This window comes from Cyrtonyx montezumae, unplaced genomic scaffold (assembly GCF_038088225.1).
Source record: "Cyrtonyx montezumae isolate F1298 unplaced genomic scaffold, pur_monq_1.0 scaffold_8, whole genome shotgun sequence".
NCBI classification, from domain to species: Eukaryota; Metazoa; Chordata; class Aves; order Galliformes; family Odontophoridae; genus Cyrtonyx; species Cyrtonyx montezumae.
Genome location: NW_027072089.1, coordinates 11,820,443 through 11,842,067, shown reverse-complemented (window position 1 = coordinate 11,842,067; position 21,625 = coordinate 11,820,443). Strand labels below are relative to the sequence as shown.

Sequence of the window (21,625 nt, the reverse complement as noted above, 5' to 3'; positions counted from 1 at the left end):
GGCCTGTCTTTCACATTGCTGCTGCCACTGCTGAAATGCACCACACAACACGCCACTGTACTACATTCACTGTTTGGTCTCCACAAACATTCAGCAAGCATCAATGGGTGCTATTTTTTCTACATAAAGGAATTCAATTCCAAATCTTTACTTCATGCACGTTTCCATGTCAGATAGCATTTTAACAGAGTGCCCTTCTGCTGCCATCTGTCACATGGCAACAACATGTAACGGAGTATTGGTGCAAAGCTTCCACCTCTACCGCCATATCAGCAACATCTGCCTAACACATTGTGGGCCAACATAATAAAATAGGAGGCATTACTTTCGGAACAGCCTTCATATAGCCAGTATCACAGTGCTGAAAGCTGTGCAAATACAAAAGGCTGAGATTTGATTGCAGCCTGTCTCAGCACGGTACAATGAGCAAAACAGAGGAAAAGAACAGAATAGGACAAATAAGGATCCATGTAACGTAAGGCCAGGAGTGCCATCTGACCTCTGCTCAGCAGACTCTGAACTCCCATGGAGCAATTTTGAGGTACAGAAGCTGTGAGCTGGATGAGGTACATTAAAGTTTCTAAGAAAAATGTCCAGTGAGGGAACAGTGGATCTATTATTCACTTATCTAAAATGCTCTAGTGATATTACAGTGCTGGAAACTCACATCTCACTCCTGGTTCGTGCCTGTCAGCATCCTGTCACTGACCTCAGTGGCTAATTCAGCTTTCTGGGAAGCAGTTTCAGCTGATTTACTTGTGTGTACATGTCTGGAGTAAACAAAAATCAATTTACCTATTAGCCTTCTCTAGGGAAATAAAATTGAGTTCAAGCTTTTTGTGATAATAGTGGTACCAGATTGGATCTGTTCTCAGCCTCTTTCAACCTATATAGCAGAGAATATATATACAGTGAATACAATAATACCAAACAATCTTACTTGTGCCATATGCAGAAATTAATTCTAGGTGGGGAGCTGCCCCTCTCCTTCACAAACCCAACGGAGCTCCTCCAAGGAAGGATCCCACCTTCGAGCACCTTGTGTAAATGGACGTGTCCCACTTGCACTTAAGTGTCTGCCTAACTGGCTGCTGTCACTCCATGATACCGCTCAAACAGCGATGGGATGCGCTGGAAGGGCAGCAGTAATGTGAACGCATGCAGGGACATTATTAAAGTGCTGTGAGGGAGGATTTCAATGAAATAGTGCAAATCATTGTGTCAGCTTGGTTGACGAGGCCGAGAATGATTTAATAACAAAAAGATGGGAGAATTACAAAAGGGCATTGTGGTGAAGGAGGAAGGCAGACGGAATTGTTTGATGTTCGAAATGAAAGTAATGGAAACACTCAGAGCGGAGAACAGGAATGGTGTTTCTGACAAACCCACAGACAAGGCGAGTAATTTTAGCAGTGCTGTTTTCAATGCACTTCATAACAGCTTTGCCAAGAGAAACACCTGTGTAAAAGTAGAGAACACCTCTGTGAATATTTATTGATGTTTTTCTTCTAAATCACCTCAGTGTGCATCTTGGCAAAGTGCTCTCTCTTTAAAATCTGTTCACTTCCATTGTTACGGAGCTCTGACTTTAGGTGTTTTATCAGCCATTCCTCTCTGCAAGGATCAGCTGTGATGTGTCAGAAATGCTGTCCTGCTGTTTGAATTTCTTTGTCTCATACTATTCTAGTTAATTCTTGAAATTCACACCTTTAATACTCATAGAAGTGCTGTCATAAGATTCCATGGAGCTTCCAGAAACTTAATAAAGTAAAAGTTACTGAGACTGATTTTTTGTAGGTACCTCATTTGATTATTGACTATGATCCCAAAATCTTTGCCATCTAACTCCCAACATAAGTGCTCACTGTTGAGAATTCCATAAATGATCCGATTTTCAAAGGTGTTAATAATGGGTGTCATACAGGTTTGGCTCTTAACACCTGGCATCTCATTTGGGGTGTACTTTGTGAATCTGAGAGACTAAACACATTTAGATCTAGTGAACCTATTCTTGCTTCCTCTGAATTAATACAATTTTGCCATTAACTTTGAAGGTAGGAAAGCTAAAGCTAAAGCTCTAATAATGTTGTTTTGCTAGCAAAGCTTTGTTTCCTTTAAAATTAGGAAAAAAAGTAATCCAGTATGCTTTTGAAATTATCTACAGTGACATGCCAGCAAATATGCTGCTAAATAAAGGTTTGGGTCACAACAGCGTAACTATTTCCTATCTGCTATTCTCGTCCACTTTCAGCTGCAGCTCTATGCATTAGACCTGAGCACCTTTTAATTAAGGAAAGGCAAGAGGGGCAAGGGAAGGAAGGAAGCTGAAGTGAAAAATCTGGCTATAATCCTAAGCTATAAGCGGGAACACAAAATGTGAATTTAATTCCCAAGATGCAGGAATAGGAAAGAGTCACCCCTCCCATGTGCCAAGAAACCAAGTTTCCATGTGGTACAGCGGTGAATTCATGGCAGGCAGCTGCACTATTTCAGGAACTCCTGTATAATAGGAAGCACGAGCAGGAGGAGAGAGAGACAGTGAAGTGTAATCCTCTTTCCACAAACCAAGTCCCAAATACAGCAAAAGCCAAGAAGACGACCTGGAGGAAAAGAGTCTTATGAAGGTTCGTGCTGACTTCCGAGCTCGCTGACATCTCGGTTCTGCTAAGTTTCAACAAGAGATGGACAGTCATCCCCAGAGAGTTCTACGACTAAAGATCCACTGATACACAAGCAAAACACACTGTTGAACACAATTTTGCTATAAATTCTAGAAGAGAACTAAAAAAAAATTAAGTGAATGTATGTTTCCTGTGTAAATGAAATTATTTTAGTATATTTCTACTACTTACTTCCTAATTCCCACCAAATATAAGCATAGATTAATTGCTGAATTCTATAGTTTTACAAAATGGGCTTAAAGCCCATCCTGCATTTTCAAATGTGTTTCATTTTTTAAAAGCGCCCTAAGTAGACAGGTAAATGCACAAATGGAATGTAGAAACAGAACAGGTGGCAGAGCTTAAACCAATTAGAACTGTCTTTTTATTATTATTACTTAAATTTCAGAGCCATTATTTTCCATTTGGTCCTGTCAATGTCCATAATTATATGCTCACAACTAAAGTTTATGACTTCAGCCAAAATAGGGCACACGTTGCTGAGATGATTCACACGTTCTATCTGCAAATATTTCCTATTTACCTCTAAACACTGGATGCAAATCCTGCAGAACACTCAGTTTATACCACTGCACCAGAAACCCTGCAAACACCTAGAAATTTAGGGTGACCCCATAGATCTACATTCTACAGTCTATCCATTAACCAGTTCCTAATCCACTCAGTAGAAAACAAGTTGACACCAGTATGTACTACAGGCATAATCATGTTCCTAACTGCACTGAGAATCTTGAATGCAGCAGTGTTAATGTGCAACTGGAGTCACACCATCAAGTTTTTTAAACTACTAAAAATATAATACAGACTATTGGACTTTAAAGTAATAATGTTGATAATGTTCAGTTTTCAGTCCATTACACTCAAGCGTCAGATTTCCCTTTGGGTATAGCTGCATATCCAGGTACTGACTAAAAAAGCAAGCAGCAATAGAGAAGACTATTCTCATACTTCTTAAAACTGCCACTGATGTTACCTAAGAGGATATAAACCTGAAACATTAAATAAAATGAAATAAGCCACACAACTGAACAGTAACTCCCAAGTTATGCATGACAAAGCTTCAGGCATGTGTCCATATCCCTAAAGGATGTATATGGATATATTTGTAAGATAAACACAATTATTACTTGTAAAAAAATGTTACATTCTTTAAGACAACAAGAAAACATTCTGCAAAGACAGAAACTTGCAGAGACAGAGAAAAAATTCTAACCCTTTCGTTATTGTAACTCAGTTTACTGATAGACTGTAATTTCAGTAAAGAGTTATCTAAATTCATCCATTCGATGCTGTACCTCAACCTCAGAGATCCTTATATCCAGTACTAATTAATGATCCGTGCCCTTTTGGTACATCACAAATTAGAAACTGCGGTCAAGCAATTAGAATTCCAATCTCTGGAGCTCCCCTCCCCATAAAGAGAAGAGAAGCGGAAGTGGCAGTCAAATGAATTAATCCACTGATACGCATTGAATACTTTGCATTTATTTTTTCTTCTGTGAGACAGGCAATGCAGCTTCCAAAAAAGCACTTCATTTATATGCAGTTCTGCCAAGTCCCAAGTCTCCACAATTAATCCTTTGTTACTCTTCACAGATGACTTTTTTTCTTTTTTTTCTTTTTTTTTCTTTTTTCTTTTTTTAAGAGAAAGAAGCAGGCTTTTAATGAGAGAAATGCTACAGACAGATTTGGCCAGGTTCTTGGCCAAACAGTTCTGAGGTACTAAGACTTTTCTGACACATTGAAACTGTTTCCTAGGAGGAAAAATAAAGACTGCTGAAGAGAAGCCAGTACTGCAGAGCAAAGCTCTTTCATTACTACAGGAACAGAACAGGACAAGAACTATAGGTTTACAATATGAAAGTGAAGGGAACAACATGCCTGAACCTGCTCAAATAAAAATGATCCAGGATGTCTTCTTTGCAAGGAAAAAGTGGAATATTCTCTTAATGTATCCTTTCTCTCCTAAGTAAGCAATCTGAGACAGCACCAACACTAAGTAGAAAATATCACAGAGAAGCCTCTTAAAGCTATATACACGTTACTGATATCTATATCCAAAATACAAAGGCATTCCAAGTCTCCCATAAATCCAAATTCATCCGCTCTGAAAGCTGGCATAGAGAAGAGAAACTGGGCAAGTCCTTCATCGTACTTGAGATGTATCAAGACTGCATTAAGGATTCAGTAAAGAAGTTACTCGAGCCCACAGTATTGAATGTGATTAGATCGATTGCTTTTATCAACTTATTCATTATGAAGGGGCTGTTTGACTCTTCAGTGCTGAAGAGAGTGCACCCACATCTACAAGTCCATGTTAACAAGTCAGAGCCATCCAACAGCTGCCCATCAAAAACAGTTAACAGCACTTTTTGTGAGTGCTTCCACTCAATTTTCTACAGAAGCCTCTGTTATCACCTTCAGACAAGTAACATCCAGGAACATCACCGGCTTTCCCCCAAGAGCTTTAAGAACTTGGGAGACGTACAGATTAGTTACAATAAACACTTTGTGAGAATACAAATCCATTTCACATTTTGACTGTTTCTCACCTTTCAGTGATACAAAGTTGAATGTACTTTCTGCTGGTTTTAAATTAATTCAGCTGAATTCAACAGATGTTGCTTCATTCTTTCAAGAGACAAGTTTGAGTAAGGACTCAGGATTAGGACTCATCTTTAGACAAAGTTCACCAGTAGGGAATGCGTTAGCAATTGGTGCCAAAAGGCTGCTGGTAAGTGACCTTTAATTTCAAGCTTTCAGTGGGCTGCAAATGGGATAGCTGAAAATGATCTACAATTGAATTATTTTTAAGCAGAGGTTGTAAGCTTCATCACACACTTCTGTCCCTGAAATGAAGCCATTTCCTGTTTGAAGCACTTTGCAGTCTACAGCTCTGTGAAGAGAACTTTGTCAATGAGATAAGGAGACACTCAGTCTGAACAGCAGACCAGTGTGTCCAGGCCCCCATCTAATTGCTCTTCACACAAATGTGATAAGGTTAAGCCTGTGTTGTTATAAATAGAAAAGCCAGTGCTATCCTTACTTCCCATGAAAAGTAACAGCATTAAATGATAAGCAGAATATGCATTTCCTATCTATTTACACTATCATACAGAAAAAATAAAAGTAAATGGTGACGAGGTACTGCCAAGGCACGTGGTAAGGGGAGAAAACAGATTGCTCTCAAGATTGCAAGGCAGCAGTTTGTGAAACCTCGGGGTTTTTGTGACCCGAATAGAGGACAGGAACCAGTCAGCAAACTGCAGCAATGCAATGTTCACAGCAGGTCCCCAAAAGCTCTTATTTTGCTACCAAAGCTGGCACAGAAGTCAAGAAGCTGTACGAGCAAATGCAGCAGCAAGACTTGGCTGGGCAGCCCCTTGGGACGCCTTCTCCTTCCCACCGGCACCAGGGACCTCCCTTTTCCTCTCCAAGTACAGAGCTGAAGATTACATTCCCAGGCCTTCCCATGCTTCTGTGTCACACTGAAAGAAGAATCTTCAAAGAGCCATTTCTTCTTCTCCTTCATTTTGTGCAAGATATCACATGGATTGATCCAGCCACTGAACTGTTAGCAAGTTAAATGATTAAGTTCTATAAATAAAAGTCCGATTTTAAGCTAATAGTACACACAGTCAAGGAAGCAAAAATACACGTTCAATGCCATGGAGAGATTTTCATATTTCTGTTCAAAGCAGCTCAATGGAAACTAAACAACATCACAAAGAAACCAGCAGCTGGATCATTGCATCTCTAAATGTAAGACATTACTAGCATCTGAATCAATGGGAGTGATCAAGAGATGTCACAGGCTGTCAATAATCAAGTACAGAAAATTTCAAATTGACAAATTAATAATAAACTGAGTCTGCAGTTGATCCTGCTCAATAGTTTCCATTACAATTTCCTCTAGTTGTATCTACTACACCGAATGTACTAAGGTTTCCCTCCTAATCCATTGATAGATTATGTTCCTCTTAAGTTTCACAGTTTCTGTTTCAATAGATTGGATCTATTCGGTTTTGGTTTAGGAAATGTCACAAATAACGAATGCATGAATTCTAGTGGCAATAGTTCCATAGGCTATTCATCCAACTTTCAATAAGGTTATGTTAATTCCCAAAAATAAATGCAGACCTATCTACCTCTGCATGACTTGAAAAGCAAATCTTAGCTGGCAAATATTCAGTAAACCCCAGAAGTGCAATGTTTAGTGATAAACAAGATGCCTACAATTTGACCTAGAGACACTGGGGTTTACCTTGAAGAGCTTGTACTCGGAAGGAAAAGCACTCAGTGGAGAACAAGGAGCAGCTGCACTGCACAAGTGTCCCTTCTCTAATCAATAACAAATTAAAAAAGACTACCACTGAAACCTGCAAGTAGTAGCTAAATGATGTACTACATTTTTATGTAAGATGTGACACAGCTCATTTGCTACACTATGTGCCATTTTGATCTCTACAATTAGAGCTATGCAAATATTTTATAATGGAGAGGGAAAACGTCTGAAACAGGTAATTTGGGTGCAGAATGTAGAAATTAGCAGACACATATTGAGAAAAATCATTGTAGGACCTGTGCATCACTCACTAAAAATCAAACTGGAGCTTTTGGTTGTCTCCAAGGCAGAATGTTTCACCAGTTCAAAAGAAAAACTGAGGTTACAGTCACATGGTATTAGGACTGAGTAGTCATACTCCTCGTAACTGCCCGAAATACAGCATAAAAACGTGACTTTATGTGAAGCAGGGAAATGGAACAAAACATATTTTTCCAGTCAGTAGTTGCAGTGCTCAGATTCTTAAGAGTTATCTTGCATCTAATACCAACATACGTAAACCAGTATTTTAAAATATATTATCTAAACCTCAGGAATAAGTAAACTTAGAATTTCTCATGTGCTGTTCATGCATACTGCTTATCCTCACTGCAAGTATTTATGGATCCTTTTCCAATCTCCCACATGCTCAGATGGAATTCAAGGTGTCTGGCATCACCAGTATACTGCAATTTTTCCTGTTTACCTGAGTAATCTCAAGTGTCAGAACAAATATTTCAACCACTAGCGATTATGTGAAAAAATACATAAGGGCATTACAGTTTTACAGTATGCTGTTATTTCAGCAGTCACACAAATCATTAAGTAGTACAAGATAGACTGAAAATGGCACTCACCAAGGGAAATTATTATGCTGTATATGATTATACTTGTTTTACAGATGCTTATGCTCACACAGGCAAGTTAAAATGCCTTCCTCAAAGTCATGCAGTAAGTCAATGTCAGAGTTCTCAGCACTGAACTTAATTTCCATCCCTCTGTGACTTTTCATTTTTAATCATCCCAAAGGAATCACAGTGCAAGTGAAAACTGGAGCCATGCTGCCTACAATCTTTTCTCTTTGGGAACAACTTGAAATGCTTCAAAGATCTCCCAGTTTTATTGTGTAGAACAGGGCTGGGAGCGCTTTCAAAATTTCAAAGATTATCTTTTTCACTCTCCAATGGACAACATTAAGAGTTTCAAAAAATGAACAAATTCAGGACAATCATTTATGTAAGAACTTGTATCTTCAGTGTCTGGAATATCCACTGAAATAGATCACAAATAAAATCACAGAATCACAGAATTGTAGGGGTTGGAAGGGACCTCTGAAGATCATCTAGTTCCCCTGCTAAAGCTCAGAACTGGATAAAGTACCACAGATGTGGTTTCACCAGGGCAGAGTAGAGGGGGAGGATTGATCCTTGACCTGCTGGCCATGCTCTTTCTAATGCACCCCAGGACACCATTGGCCTTCTTGGCCATAATACCACACTCCACTAGCTCGTGGTTAACCTGTCGTCCACCAGAACACCCAGATCCTCCTCTGCAGAGCTCCATTCCAGCAGATCAGCCCATAACCTGTACTGATGGATAGCATTTCCTCCCTGTCTGTAGGACTCTACACTTATCCTTGTCAAATCCCAACTATCCAGCCTGTCCAGTTTTTTCTTTTGGGGAATGTTTTAACTGGCAACCATTTCAACTGGGGATATCAGTTGCCATATATATTGCATATAAATACACATAAATACAAAGTGAACACTAACGAAGGGAGTTGGAGTGCAAATTCCTGAGTGCCCATCTTGCCTACCTCTTTTTCTTTTAAACTGGAAAGCTTGGTAAATTTAGGGAAGCAACAAACCCATGCTGTCAGCCCACAGAAATCACTTCTCAGCATCCAACTGTACAGTCTCCAGGTTGCTGTACCACAGCAGTTTAACAGGAAAAGCACAATGGCTCCTCTACCTAGACAGAAGAAAACCTGTACAACTGTTTTGAGACTTCTATAAAACTAAGAACTAAAGAGACATAAATTCCAAGGACGCTCCTAAATCAACCACAGAGAACTGAGATGTTTTGTTTGTTTTATCAGAGGTGAGGATAAAGCAGCACTGTTTTCCATGCGGCATAATGATAGCTCAAGACCTCTTTGCCTGCTTCTGAAGTTCAAATACAGTCTTAAATTGCTTCTTCTTCACCTGAAGGCATCTTTGGGAAGACCCAGCAGACAAGTGGCAGACCTGGAGTATGGTTGGCTCCACACCTATCTCCTTGTTGGGCTACCAACTTGGACAAAAGTAGTTGCATGAAACCTCCAGCAGTCAGTCTGCTTTTGAGGCACTGGAAGGAAAATGAGACCCTACATCATACCATCCCTTGTCCCTCAGTAAAAAAAAAAAAGGATATGGGGCTGTACATTCAGGCAGGGTAATACAGTGATTAGGAAAAGAGCAAGACAGTGAAACACTAGGCAACATGCTCATACTTCACTGCTTAGGCTTCCATTTTGAATAGATCTCTTTCCTCGCAGAGATTATGGTTTTCTCCAGGAATAGCCCACCAAAATTTTAACAACAAACAACAAGATGTACATAATGAACACACTCATTGTTAGCATTAGCCAGAAGGTATTCAGAAAGCACTCAACATTTTGAAGACAGAAAATTCTCAGAATTGCAGCAACCAAGGAGACCATGACTGGAATCCAACTGTGCTGCCACAGGACACGGAGCCACACACTGCTCAGCACAGCTCAGAGTCTCTTACCAAAGCTTTAGCTCCTCTATGCTCATCCCTGAGAAGCTGTCACTGCTGCATCTCAGAATGTGACAGTGATGCAACCCCCTTGAATCTCCAGTGCAAAATTCAATTTGGAAGTGAAAAGCAAGATTTGTGGGTTTTTGTTTGGTTTTTTTTTTTTTTGGCAGTTTTATTATCTTTAAATAGAATCATTATTTAAAACTGTTCTTCAAAACAGTTTTCAGAAATGAATGAGGAAACACAGCAAGCAAGGAAAGTAGTGAAAATCCTAAAAAAAAAAAAAAATCCTAGAGATCACAATACAGAAACTAGATTTATTTCCACAAAATGGTTCTGTGGGATGCTCTGAAAACCTTACTCAAATCATTTTTTTTTCCTCTTCAAACAGAACAGTACCTCGAATTGACATTTTGACTTAAAATGTACTCTTAAGATCAAATTCCTTCTCTGATAAATATTATATGGAGTGTCTCCCAGCATTCATTTTGTTAGATGGAAAATTCATACAGTTATGATTCCATTAGGTTCCTTGCAGTGGACTGAGCATTTAATCAATGACAGCAAAGAACATCTAAATAGGGTTAGGCTCCAAATTCCTTTCAGTGAGAAGTTAAATCCCCATTAGCTTTGAGCCATAAGCCTCCATGGGTTTAGCATGCAGCTTAAAAGATAACTCTATGAAGGGTCTCGACTCTTTACTGTAGTACAGAAAACCTACTTCACAAATGCCTCTGCAATAATAATATAAATATAATCCTGTTTCACTGGACTCTTTATCCTTCCAGAACACAGGCAATGTTTTCTGTCCCAGGAAAAGAAAAAAAAACATTAATCTTCAATATAAGGACAAAGTAATCCCTTGCTTCATTCAGGCCCTATTACAGAGAATTACTGAGACTTGCCTGGTACTGCTGAGTTGTTGGGGCCAGCACAGTCCCTCCACCTCTCCACTGGACAAAGCAGACAAAAGTTGCTCATAGAAGCCACTGAAAAGCAAGTGCAGTTGACTTGGCACATCAAATCACATTTCCTTGCTACCCCAAATGCCAATTCAGCCTGTTCCAGGTTAGGTCAAAGCCAGGTTAAAATAGTACAACCTATTGTTTTTCAGTGTCTGCAAACTGCCTGCCAAGTACTTCTTGGTCAACTGTGGAACAGGAGGCTGGTAACAGAGTTTGGAAGAGAAACTGGCAATTCCCAGCTGAGCTGCAAAGGGCTGTAATGAAATGCAACTCCATTTCAAATCATCACAGAGCAAAACCTTTGTTTAATGAGTGAGAAGAATGTTGATTTGTTTGCATCTCAAATTTACTTGCCACTTGTACTGCTGAAGCACTCACCAGGATTTAGTGAAGAGCCAGGGCATGACAGCCTCAGATACTGTGCAAACACAGAACAAGAAGATGGTCCCCTCCCAAGGAGCTATGAAATCAAGTGCAAGTTAAGAGACAATAGGGACATGACAAGGAAACAGGCAGAAAAGTCTATGATAAAAATCATGCTTGTATCTCTGTTGTTACAGTTGTATTTTACTCCCCACTAACAGCTTTAGCAGGTGCTGTTTGTAGAAAACGTTGTAAAAACAAAGAGGAAAAAAAAAAAAGAAATATGAGTAGGGTTACACAGTTGCTAGGATGCATTTGTAATTAATAGCAGCTAGAATTTCCCCTGTGTTGCTATCACACATTTCCCATGTAGGGACTCCATCAGGACACAAACTTTCAGCATCAGATCAAGGATGAGATGTTTTTGGACAGGAGTCTTTACTTGAGTTCTGTTGATGCATACAGGACTTTGCTTGAAGCAAAGACAGCTCAGGCAAAATGGAAGTGGAGCACCAAGCCAGGTGGGGATGCACAGCTGAGTCTGTACTGACAGATCTGGACTTGAGGCATATGGAGGAATTCCCGTACCTGAGCAGATCAAGTAAAGCTGTGCTGAACTTATGAGGCCACTTCCCATAAACCTTCTGTGTGTCTGTTTTGTAAGTCCTGAGAATAATTTTGTTGCAAAAGTAAACAAGCTTGAAGGGCAAAGACAGAAAGAAAGCAAAGGATGATGCATGTGCGTGCTCACCATTAGCATGTTTTTCTTTACACTTTAGTGTGGGAGCACCTTTCAGAAGGGAAGGTGAATGCACTGCTTTCACAACCAGACCTGCTATGCCTTTACAGATGTTTGGGGATGCACACAGGGAAAACTACATGCCTGAGGCTTGTTTATTTAGTTCAAGAGCAGGTCCCTCTTGCTCCTTCAGACAGCACAATCAGATTATATCAGTTCTTTAATTGTTATTTTTTACTGCAGTACAGAAGGGTGCAGCAAAATATGTACACACATATATAAAACAACAACAGAATTTCTGCCTAAAAGTGCTTCTGATCCTGGGATCACCTAAAACTTCTGCCAACATCTGTGGGTTCAGCTTCAAGGGGAATTAAATCAGGCCCAATGATCGAAGCTGAAGAAGTTAAAAGGAAGCAAGGAGAGAATGGGAACTGAAAGAACAACACTGACAAGTAGTCGCTGGAATTAGTGTTCAACATCAGATTACCAAGAGGAACTCCAGATAGAACCAGCACAAAGAATTGTGACTTCAGTCATATAGAATCAGAGCTCGGAGCAGGATCATACATTGCCAGCCTGGCTGCGACCCCAGCACCGGGGTGACTCTTCTCTCAACTTGCAAACCAAAGGCCATCAGAATATTACAAATGTATCTCTCCAGAGATCACTCACATAAGTAAACTGACCTTTGGGATTATTGCCATAGCAGGTTTGCACTCCAGTGTTTAAAGGACAACTTTGAAACTCTAGATTTCAGCAAATGTCAGAAACTGACAAACAACTCATTTATACCATGCTCATCTCCAGCATTTTAAAGACCACTTCTGCTGTTGCTTCCCTTGCAGGGTCTGTAATAGACTGAAGTGAAGTTGGTGGCAGACCGAGTCTGAAGCAGAACTTCTTAGGAATCTTAAGGCTAATCTGCCTGGTTGGTTACTGCATTTAAGAAAAGATAAAGAAATGGGATAGGATTTTAAGCTTGCTGATGGTGGAGGTATACTTGGGATAATTCCATCTCTTCAACCACAGAAAGGGTCAGAAAATGATTCCCTGATTAGTAAATAACAGCCCACTAACTACCAGAAGTTATATATACATATATATATATACACAAAACAATATAAAAACCATAAAATCATGGAATATCCTGAGTTGGAATGGACCCATACAGATCATCAAGTCCAGCTCCTGGCTCCACACATGACCACCAAAATCAGACCATACGTCTAAGAGTTTTGTCCGGATGCTTCTAGAATGCCAGCAAGCTCAATGTCACGATCACTGCCCTGGGGTGAAAAACCTCCTGATATCCAACCTGATCCTCCCCTGTCTTAGCTTCATGCTATTCCCTTGGGTTCCATTGTTGGTCACCAAAGAGCAGAGATCAGTGCTGCCCCTCTACTCCCTGCGAGGAGCTGCAGCATCCATGAGGGCCCCCCTTAACTCCTCTGCTCTGGGCTGAACAAACCATGTGATTTCATCTGCTTCTCATGTGTTTTCCTCTGTAGACCCTTCATCTTTGTAGCCCTATAATATATGGACCTATGCAAATATGTACACACACACATGCTTCTACCCAATGTTTGTCATGTCCCTGTATGCTGTTATGCAGCAAGTGACTTTAGTCTCCCCATTCCTTCAGCAGCTGTTAACTGATCACAGTGTCTGACCCCCTCAACCACAGAGACCAAATGGGGATTTCCTTCTTTGCCATGAACTTCTCAAAAATTTCTCCGTGGCCAACCCTTTCCTATCTCTCTGACACATTCACAGTTTGCAAATCTCTCTCTCACTCATCCCAGCGAGCACCAGTGAAACTGCAGGAGGCTCCCAGGCTGAATTTTTCTGCTTGCACAGCTATTCCTTATCCCTAGGAGAAAGTAGAGCAGTAAAGACAAAAGCATCCTGTGAAGCATGTGTTGAGCTATGGTGAACAACGCCAACATGCTCATGCCACAAATTCTAACAATCTACCATTACACAGAAAGACTGCCTCCCTGACAAAATCTCAGTACCGCATTCAGAGCATTCCCTACACGTCAGTATTTTCAGACCATGGCCATCTGACACCCACCATGGTGAGATCAAGTTGCAGCAGCAGGTCTGCACCACTCAGCCATCCTGCAGAGAGAAGACTCTGATAAAATGACAAGTTGTCCCTGCAAAACAGAAGCATGGCCCGCTATGACATCTTTGGCGTGCATTGAGAACTAGCAGAAAGTAGAAAACAAAATATATTTAACAATATATGGTAATATTACCGTTAGAGGAAAGGACTGTGGATTTAATGGAAAAAGAAAGCATTATCAAATGAAGGACACAGGATCCTAAGACAAACAAACAAACAAAAAACAAAACAAAATAAAAGCAAACAGAGCAGTTATTGGGGCTGTTACTGACACGTTACCTAACAGGATGAGAAAACTCATTACAGTCTGGTTGCCTGTTTGATATTCTTCACTTCCTTACAGTCTACAGTACACTTCCAGAGCGTTAGATGCTAGCTATATTCAACACACTAGTATTCAATACAGTACAGCAGTAATTAAATGGTTATAAAAATGCTAAGCTGGAATGCTGACAAGCTCAATGAACAGCACTTTCAACAGTGATGGTCACGGAGCCATTCTGCTGCACTCCTCTAATGCTTTAAATAATGTTTGCCAGGATCCCCCCCATCAATGCTTTCTCCCCCCTCTTTTTGCATTGTGCTGCAGTAATCGTACAGGTGCCTGCTTTGCTCAAAAGACAGAAAGCTCCAGAGATTCTTCAGGAGTAGAAAAAATAACAACAAAAAAAAACGTCATGTACTTCAAGTGAATTTTCATATTCCAGAAGGACAAACCCATCAGGCCACCATGGCCCCTCTCCACACCATGCACCCCCTGATACCTCTGTGTCTAATAGCCTCATTATTTCTTCTGATGATCATAAATTATCATTCTTAAAGAATACACACCAGAATTGTATGACCTTGTTTGACCCTTCACGCTCAAAAACAAGCAGTTACATTTACCTAGAAATGTGTGACCTGGGTTTTCCTGGTAGATGAGCTTCCCCTGAATGACATGGCTGAGGGGAACATGGGCTGTACTACTGTTGCCTTGGCCTCTCCCCACACTTCTGACTAGAAACTGTTTTTGATATCTTCTAAAATATAGCACCAGGGCCTCCATTTCTCCATGGAAAGAGGCCAAGAAGGCAGGCCCAAGAAGATGTGGTCAAAGCAGAGGTTCTCTGCCATCCCTCCTATCCCTTTGCTGGTCCCTCAGGCACCACTCTGCCTGCAGGCCATGCAAACTCCCAAATATTGGTGCTCACACAAACAAGGTCCTATAACTGCAGCTTTTGGCAGCCAGAAAACTAGACTTTCGTTGTTCTGCAAAGCAGATGATCCAAATAATAAAAACAATCCCTTTATTCTTATCTTCCTTCCACATCTCACTTGCTTCTCCCCCATCTGGCTCATTGCTGCATTCACAGTTGCCCCTGCAGGAGCCAGTTTTACAGCAGGTGACAAAAAAAAAACATACATGCAGGCAAAGATGCTTTCTTCTTTCCAACGCAAAGGAAATATCAGAGACTTTGGTCTGGCTGCTATTTGCTATGAATGACCTGAGCCATCTGAACACGTACTGAGATTAAAACCACAGTCCTTTGACGTGGGAGCTCACATTGGTTGCACCAATGTTTTTCTTTAAACTTACCTGTTCTTAACATGTGAGCACATGGTGTTCGTACCTGCACACTCTGTGTTCCAGGTGCCCTCATGCCTTCACACTGAACACACTGGTCACGGATAGTGAAGAGCTCAGACTATTCACCCAGAAACAACACGTTCATTAGTGCTGCCTATTGCAGCCATTTAACAGACACAGAAATATCAGATCAGAAATACAAACATTGATTTTTTTTCCTATTAACTCTCCTACAGTCTATCACTTACTACTCTAGAATCCCTCAGCAGCCTCAAACAAACACTTGATTTAAATGCTTGCTCCATGCCTGTGACCCCTTGACTACATCCCTTTCTAACAGCACACCTTAGTGCTTCTGCTTTGCCTCTGCCACAAAGGCTACAGAACTTTTGCAGCTGATAATAGCTAAGGAGGGGAAGAGCAGAAATTAGCTCCATTTTACTGTCTGATTTGTTTCCTATGATCAACCGATTAGGTGGGTCAAGCCTGAGTAATTCCACAGGACTAAGTCTATGTAATTGCCTTCTCATTTTCTATCACTGTTATTCTCACCTTTCATGCCTATTTTTTTCCAATCAGCAGTTACACACACTTGTCACATCTTGTCTTTCAGTTCTGATCTCTGTGTGAACACAGTTTTGTCTCCTCGGCTTGCTAAACCTCATGTTTTCTGGGATGAAGAAAATCTGCCTTCTACACTAAATGCAGGTCCGATCCATGAGAGCACTGCAGCAGTCCAAGCAACCCCATGCAGAAAGCTGGAGAGGCAGGAGGAAGGAAAACACACCTCAAGCCTTGGACAACGTATTCCACCTCCTTGGAAACAGAGATCGGGATTCCTGATTTTCCTGACAGTGCAATGCACTGAACAACAAACTCAGCAGAGATTCTGAACACTCTTCTCGAACCTTGTTTTTCCTCCAGCATAATTACAGTATGACCATCCTATCACCAGGCAATGCAAATAGGGTATGATCTAGCCTCTAGTCTGGGTAATAGCAAGACTGTCACTGTTAGTTATCCCTACCACATTACCTTCATGCCCCTCCCTGAGCGTTTCTATGGGATACTACTTGTATCCCAGGTAGCTGAGATAAATATACAAGAACAACCTTGACAACTTGAATAGCAGGAAATTAAATTTCAATTCCTACATCACAAAGTTAACTGTCAGAAATCCTATCGCAAAATTTAGATTGTAAATTTTAGATTAGCTATTCTTGTGATAAATATAAGAGAATAAAGCTTGTTCCTGGTAAATTGGTCCAAGTCTCTCCACAGCCAATCTGCTCAAACAACAAAATCCAGCTTAAGTCTTATGAAATTAAGTTTGGAGGAAGGAGTGGTGGAGGTGAACGGTAGGAAGAAGAGGCTTCTGTGAGATACATACATACACTCTCATGTGTGACCCAAAGAGGAAAAAACAAGCAACTGAATCCTTTACAATACTAACAACAAAACCTATTTCTTTTAGAAAAACCCAACAGGAACACAGAGGCTCCAAATACTTTGCAGCAGGAAAAGTTTAGATGGCTTGTGCTCAGTGTGCTAGAGAAAAATTCCACCAGGAAATTCCACCTGTACAGTCCTGCACATGTATTTCTATGTATCATCAAAACAAATAAATCAAAATATCCATAATATTTAAAGACTATAGAGGCTGTTTATAAACCTGAAACCTCAACCCCATAAAACATGTCCTTCGGCTTTTACCCTGAGAATAACCAGGGATATAATAATGTGGGATGGTGTGAACTGTAGTTTGGAAAACAAAGCCACTCCATGCAGCTAGTAAGAAAACTCATACACCATGTGTGAACAAAGACCAGAGTCTGTTATATGTTTTCCACCTGATTTTTAAAAGTTAGGGTTTGGTATGTCATTTGTGACAGAAAAAAACAAACAGGATATCCTTTGTAAGACAAATCTTACAAAGTCTAATGCTACTGAAACACTGAATCATCAGGCAACTCAGGCCTTGCTCTGAAATTGTTACTGAAATTGAATCATGCCTTGGGTACTCAGCATGCTGAAAAGTTTTAGTTGTACAACCCAAAATCCAGAGGCTTCCTGCAAAAAAGAGACTGAGATCAATGTAATAGTCAAAGCTTTAAAAAGTCTGACAGAGACTCAAGGTGCTGCTGACAAAGATTTCCAAGCCTGGGGTAAGAGCTAGAGGAGAAGCTGTGATATTTTTCACAATATACTCTCTTAGGAGAAGAGTTGCCAAGGGGAGGATTGAATAAATCCCCACCCCTTCTTTTCCAAAAAAAAAAAAAAAAAGTATTATCCCACAAGTAGAAATTAGGTGAGATGGTAAAGCAGTGATAACAGAGAAGCTGGAAACCTTCACATCCTAGCAAAGTGTACCCTGGCAGCATCAACAGCCTGGTTTCTTGTTGTCACTTAGCAGATACATATTATGCCGAGTGATGCTGAACTTGCCATGGTCCTCTTTTCTGCATTTCTGGATTCAGCCCATTCATAACCCAGTGGATCTGTTCAAGTGGCAGAAAGCAGCCTTGGGGGCAGCCACAGGGCACTCTGCTCCTTGTGAAAAACAGCAAGAAAAAGCTGTCATTGCATAGAAGGTCTATGGCAAGAAATTTCTCTATTCTAGGTAGTATTGTGTGGTAGCAGGTTTTGTGCAGACACATTCTATCAACCCCCTCCTAATAACCAAGATCACTGATCAGCTGATATCAGCATTGACAGACTGGCAAATAAATACTCAAACACAATATGTTGGAAGGACCTGCTGAAGGATATAACCCAACAAGAGTCCTCCTTAGACACCAGAAGATCTACAGAAGGGAAATGGCACAAAATACTTCCTTTGTACAGAGTCTTTGATAAGGAGTTGTAAAAGCGCTGCAGAACTTCTGCATTAGGACACTATGAATGTTGCTCTCGCCTCTGGACTCTGATCTTTACAAGGCATGAGTTCCCACTGCAGTCTCACAATATTTCTGGTTGATTAATTAGATTAAGAAGTCAATCAACCACAAAATAAGATTCTCTGGAAACCAGCCTCCATTAATTCTGAGCCTGACAGACTTTGTTTTTCTTACAAATAACCAGAAAGCCCAATTACAAGAAGAGCAGAAAACCAGAACATTGGATTCCTCAAAGAATTGATGGAGAGTGCCCAACCCCCAAATAACAGCTTGTCTAAGCAGGAATCTGCTCCTTCCCAGTGGAAAGGGACTGCCTTGTATAAGGCATAGGGCTGCTTTCAGCCTGCATCAAGTCCTAGCCAAAAGTACCCAGGAACAAGGAGACAGTGATACTTAGCAAGGCTCCAGATTGGGCCAGATGGAGCCCTTCATGGAAGCTGAGTAGATAGCTGAGACCTGAAGAGCTGTAAAAGCCCTTCTACCTAGAAATGTCCTTCAGTTCAGAGGCAGAGCAATAGCAGGGTGACCAATACTGGTGCAGCAGCTGGACTACCACACTGCAGGACTTGAGTCACTACTGTCATCAATCCCAGTGGTCAAACAAGAATGGTGGTGTAGGTTTTTTAAGACCAAACAAAAGAAACTCTTCTTGCAGAACAGCAATCAGGAGCTGGCTGATTTCCCAAGATTTCAGGAGATGATTTAATTGTCTCTGTTGCTTTGGCACAGTTCACTTTTGGTAGACACATGCTGTTGCTATTCCTTCAGAAGCCACGTTGGCAAAATCAAACGGCTAAAAATGTGAAATCAAGGAGGAGGGTGATGGGGGAAGGAGGCCTTTAACATGATCTAACTAACACAGCTTAAAATCTAAAATGAAGAGAACAGCCAACAAAGTGGCATAAAGGGAGATACCCACTCAGTTTAAATGACAAGCTTAGCAAGTGGCAACCTTTATAGTTTACAGGGATAAATGGACCTCTCTAGAGGACAATTCACCCAGCAGTTATTTTAAACTGGGAAGAAATCAGCTTTTGGAGCTGCTGTTTTTCTCTTCTTCTCTATTAGCAACAGGGAAAAGCCAGTATTTTGTCTCAACTAGCTGTCAAGCTCTTAGCTAAAGTTCAGAGGGACGAACTGCACCCAGAAGACAAAGTGACTCCACTTGACAAACCTGTATTTGATTTTGCATCAAATCCAGTATTTTAAATTAAAGGTCATACTAGCCAATTCAAATTTGAAAAGCTGAAGTGGTGCTGCACAGACTTGGGAGGCAAGAAAATAAGAGAAAATTAAATAGGTGGTTTTGTTGTTTGTTGTTGTTGGTTTTTCATTTACTTGATTATTACATCACCATACCCAAATCACATGCATATACATTATTCTTTTGACTGCAAACCATAATCAGACATGCAAGGCACTTTGTTAAAATTTTCAAATCCCAATTAGTGAATCTTAAAACAATAAAACTGAACTCTTCCATTCCTACTTTCCCCCCTACACCTACTCCAAACCAGAAGTATGCATTATCCTGTTTACAACATGGAGCTTGTACTGACAGAGACAGGACAGAGACACCCAGAGATTCAGCTGAGCAGGTTTATTTTGATAGCACAGCCAATGAGAGATGGATGACAAAAAAAAAAAAAAAAAAAAAAAACCTTATTTTTACTTCTCTCAGCAGGTGTGAAATTGAATAATCTTTTAATGTAACTCTCCATGAGAAGCAAAGCAAAGTGGAGAGATAAACCTCAAAGATTATAAGTATCAAAGAATGAACTATGTACTGTCTTCTTTTCATGCAGAATTACACAATGCTCTATATTCCTATCAGAAAGCAAATATTCACCACTTGGTAAACATCTAGATGGTCCAGGAACCACAATGTCACACACATCACCCTACATCAAGGCCCTCCTTTCCTTGGAAATCTCTCATGTAAGCCTGAGTGTTTTCAAATGTTCTGCTTAATGTCTTCCCAAAGATCCAGGATCATAAGGGAGGTACCAACAATGTACTGTTTGCACATGATAACCTGAGAGCTTAACAGGCAGAACACAACTGCCCACTGTGAGAGGATGCTGGACTGCCTGAGTCTGACTGCCTTCACTGCATGGCTTTGCTCAGTGATGCTTCCTAGCAAAATTACCAAGAGTTAAATAACCAAAGAATGAGCTGTCAAAACATAGAGAGGTCAAAAAATAGTGCAAAATCAACCTAATAAACTTATTATTTCACACCAACATTTATTGTGAAGAGTTTACTGTTGGAACCAAAGAAATTATGCAATTGTACTAAACAGTGAAGGTTCTACTCAGGGAAGAATTAAAACTCAGAATCTTAAAAAAAAATATATATATATATATATATATAAAATACAGTAATTAGGTAGTATAGTCTGTGTTTTAACTGAAAGTTTCTTCTGTTGAAAGAATAAAGAAATTTTACTTCTACAACTAAAACCTGAACTGTGAACAAGCCTTCTGCTACCACTGATTCAGCTACCATCTTGTTCCATTTCTTAATGTTAAAATGACAATAATTAGTTTTAGCTGAACAGAGGAAACTAAATGGCTGTACTCCCTACTCAAAAATACTTCAGCTATTATAATTAATTTATCTACTTCAAGCCTAGAACAAAATTATTTCAGAATTTACTTTAAATTGGTACTCAAGCATAATGACTTGAACCCACAAAGCAAAGTCAACTCCGTTTCCCTCTGAAAAACTGAAGTGCCCACATGGGAGACTCATTCTGAACAGCTACATAACGAATACGGCACCTATACCCAAGGTTTTCATCATATTAATTGCCCAGGCTTGCACTGCTGAAACATTTTCCAGTCCCACATGCACAATTGCAAGGCTCAAGTTAAAACTTAAAGCTACTAGTTAAGGTCTTTCAGAGTTTGTTTTCTGCAAACTCTGAAAGCACATACATCTTGACTGCAACCAACAGTTACTCTAAGGCTCCTCTATTTTAAATGCTAAAATGTGTATGTAGGAAGGGAGAGCACAGAACTTGATTTTCCAAATGGCAGAGCTACAAATGGGTAACCAACAAACAAAAGGTTTGACATTATAGGAAGAATATAATGGAAATTTACCTTAATGCAGGTAATGCATAAACCAAACCAAAATAAACTCCAAGATTTCCAACCCTAAACGTCTAAGCTGACCTCAGCATATTTT

At 40.2% G+C, this 21,625-nt stretch overlaps 1 protein-coding gene across 1 annotated transcript in view; it reads right to left on the bottom strand.

Annotated features, from left to right (window-relative positions):
• Positions 1–21,625, bottom strand: part of SNTB1 (syntrophin beta 1) — a 105,715-nt gene that overhangs the window by 54,354 nt on the left and 29,736 nt on the right. The gene's annotated exons all lie outside the window — the stretch shown is intronic.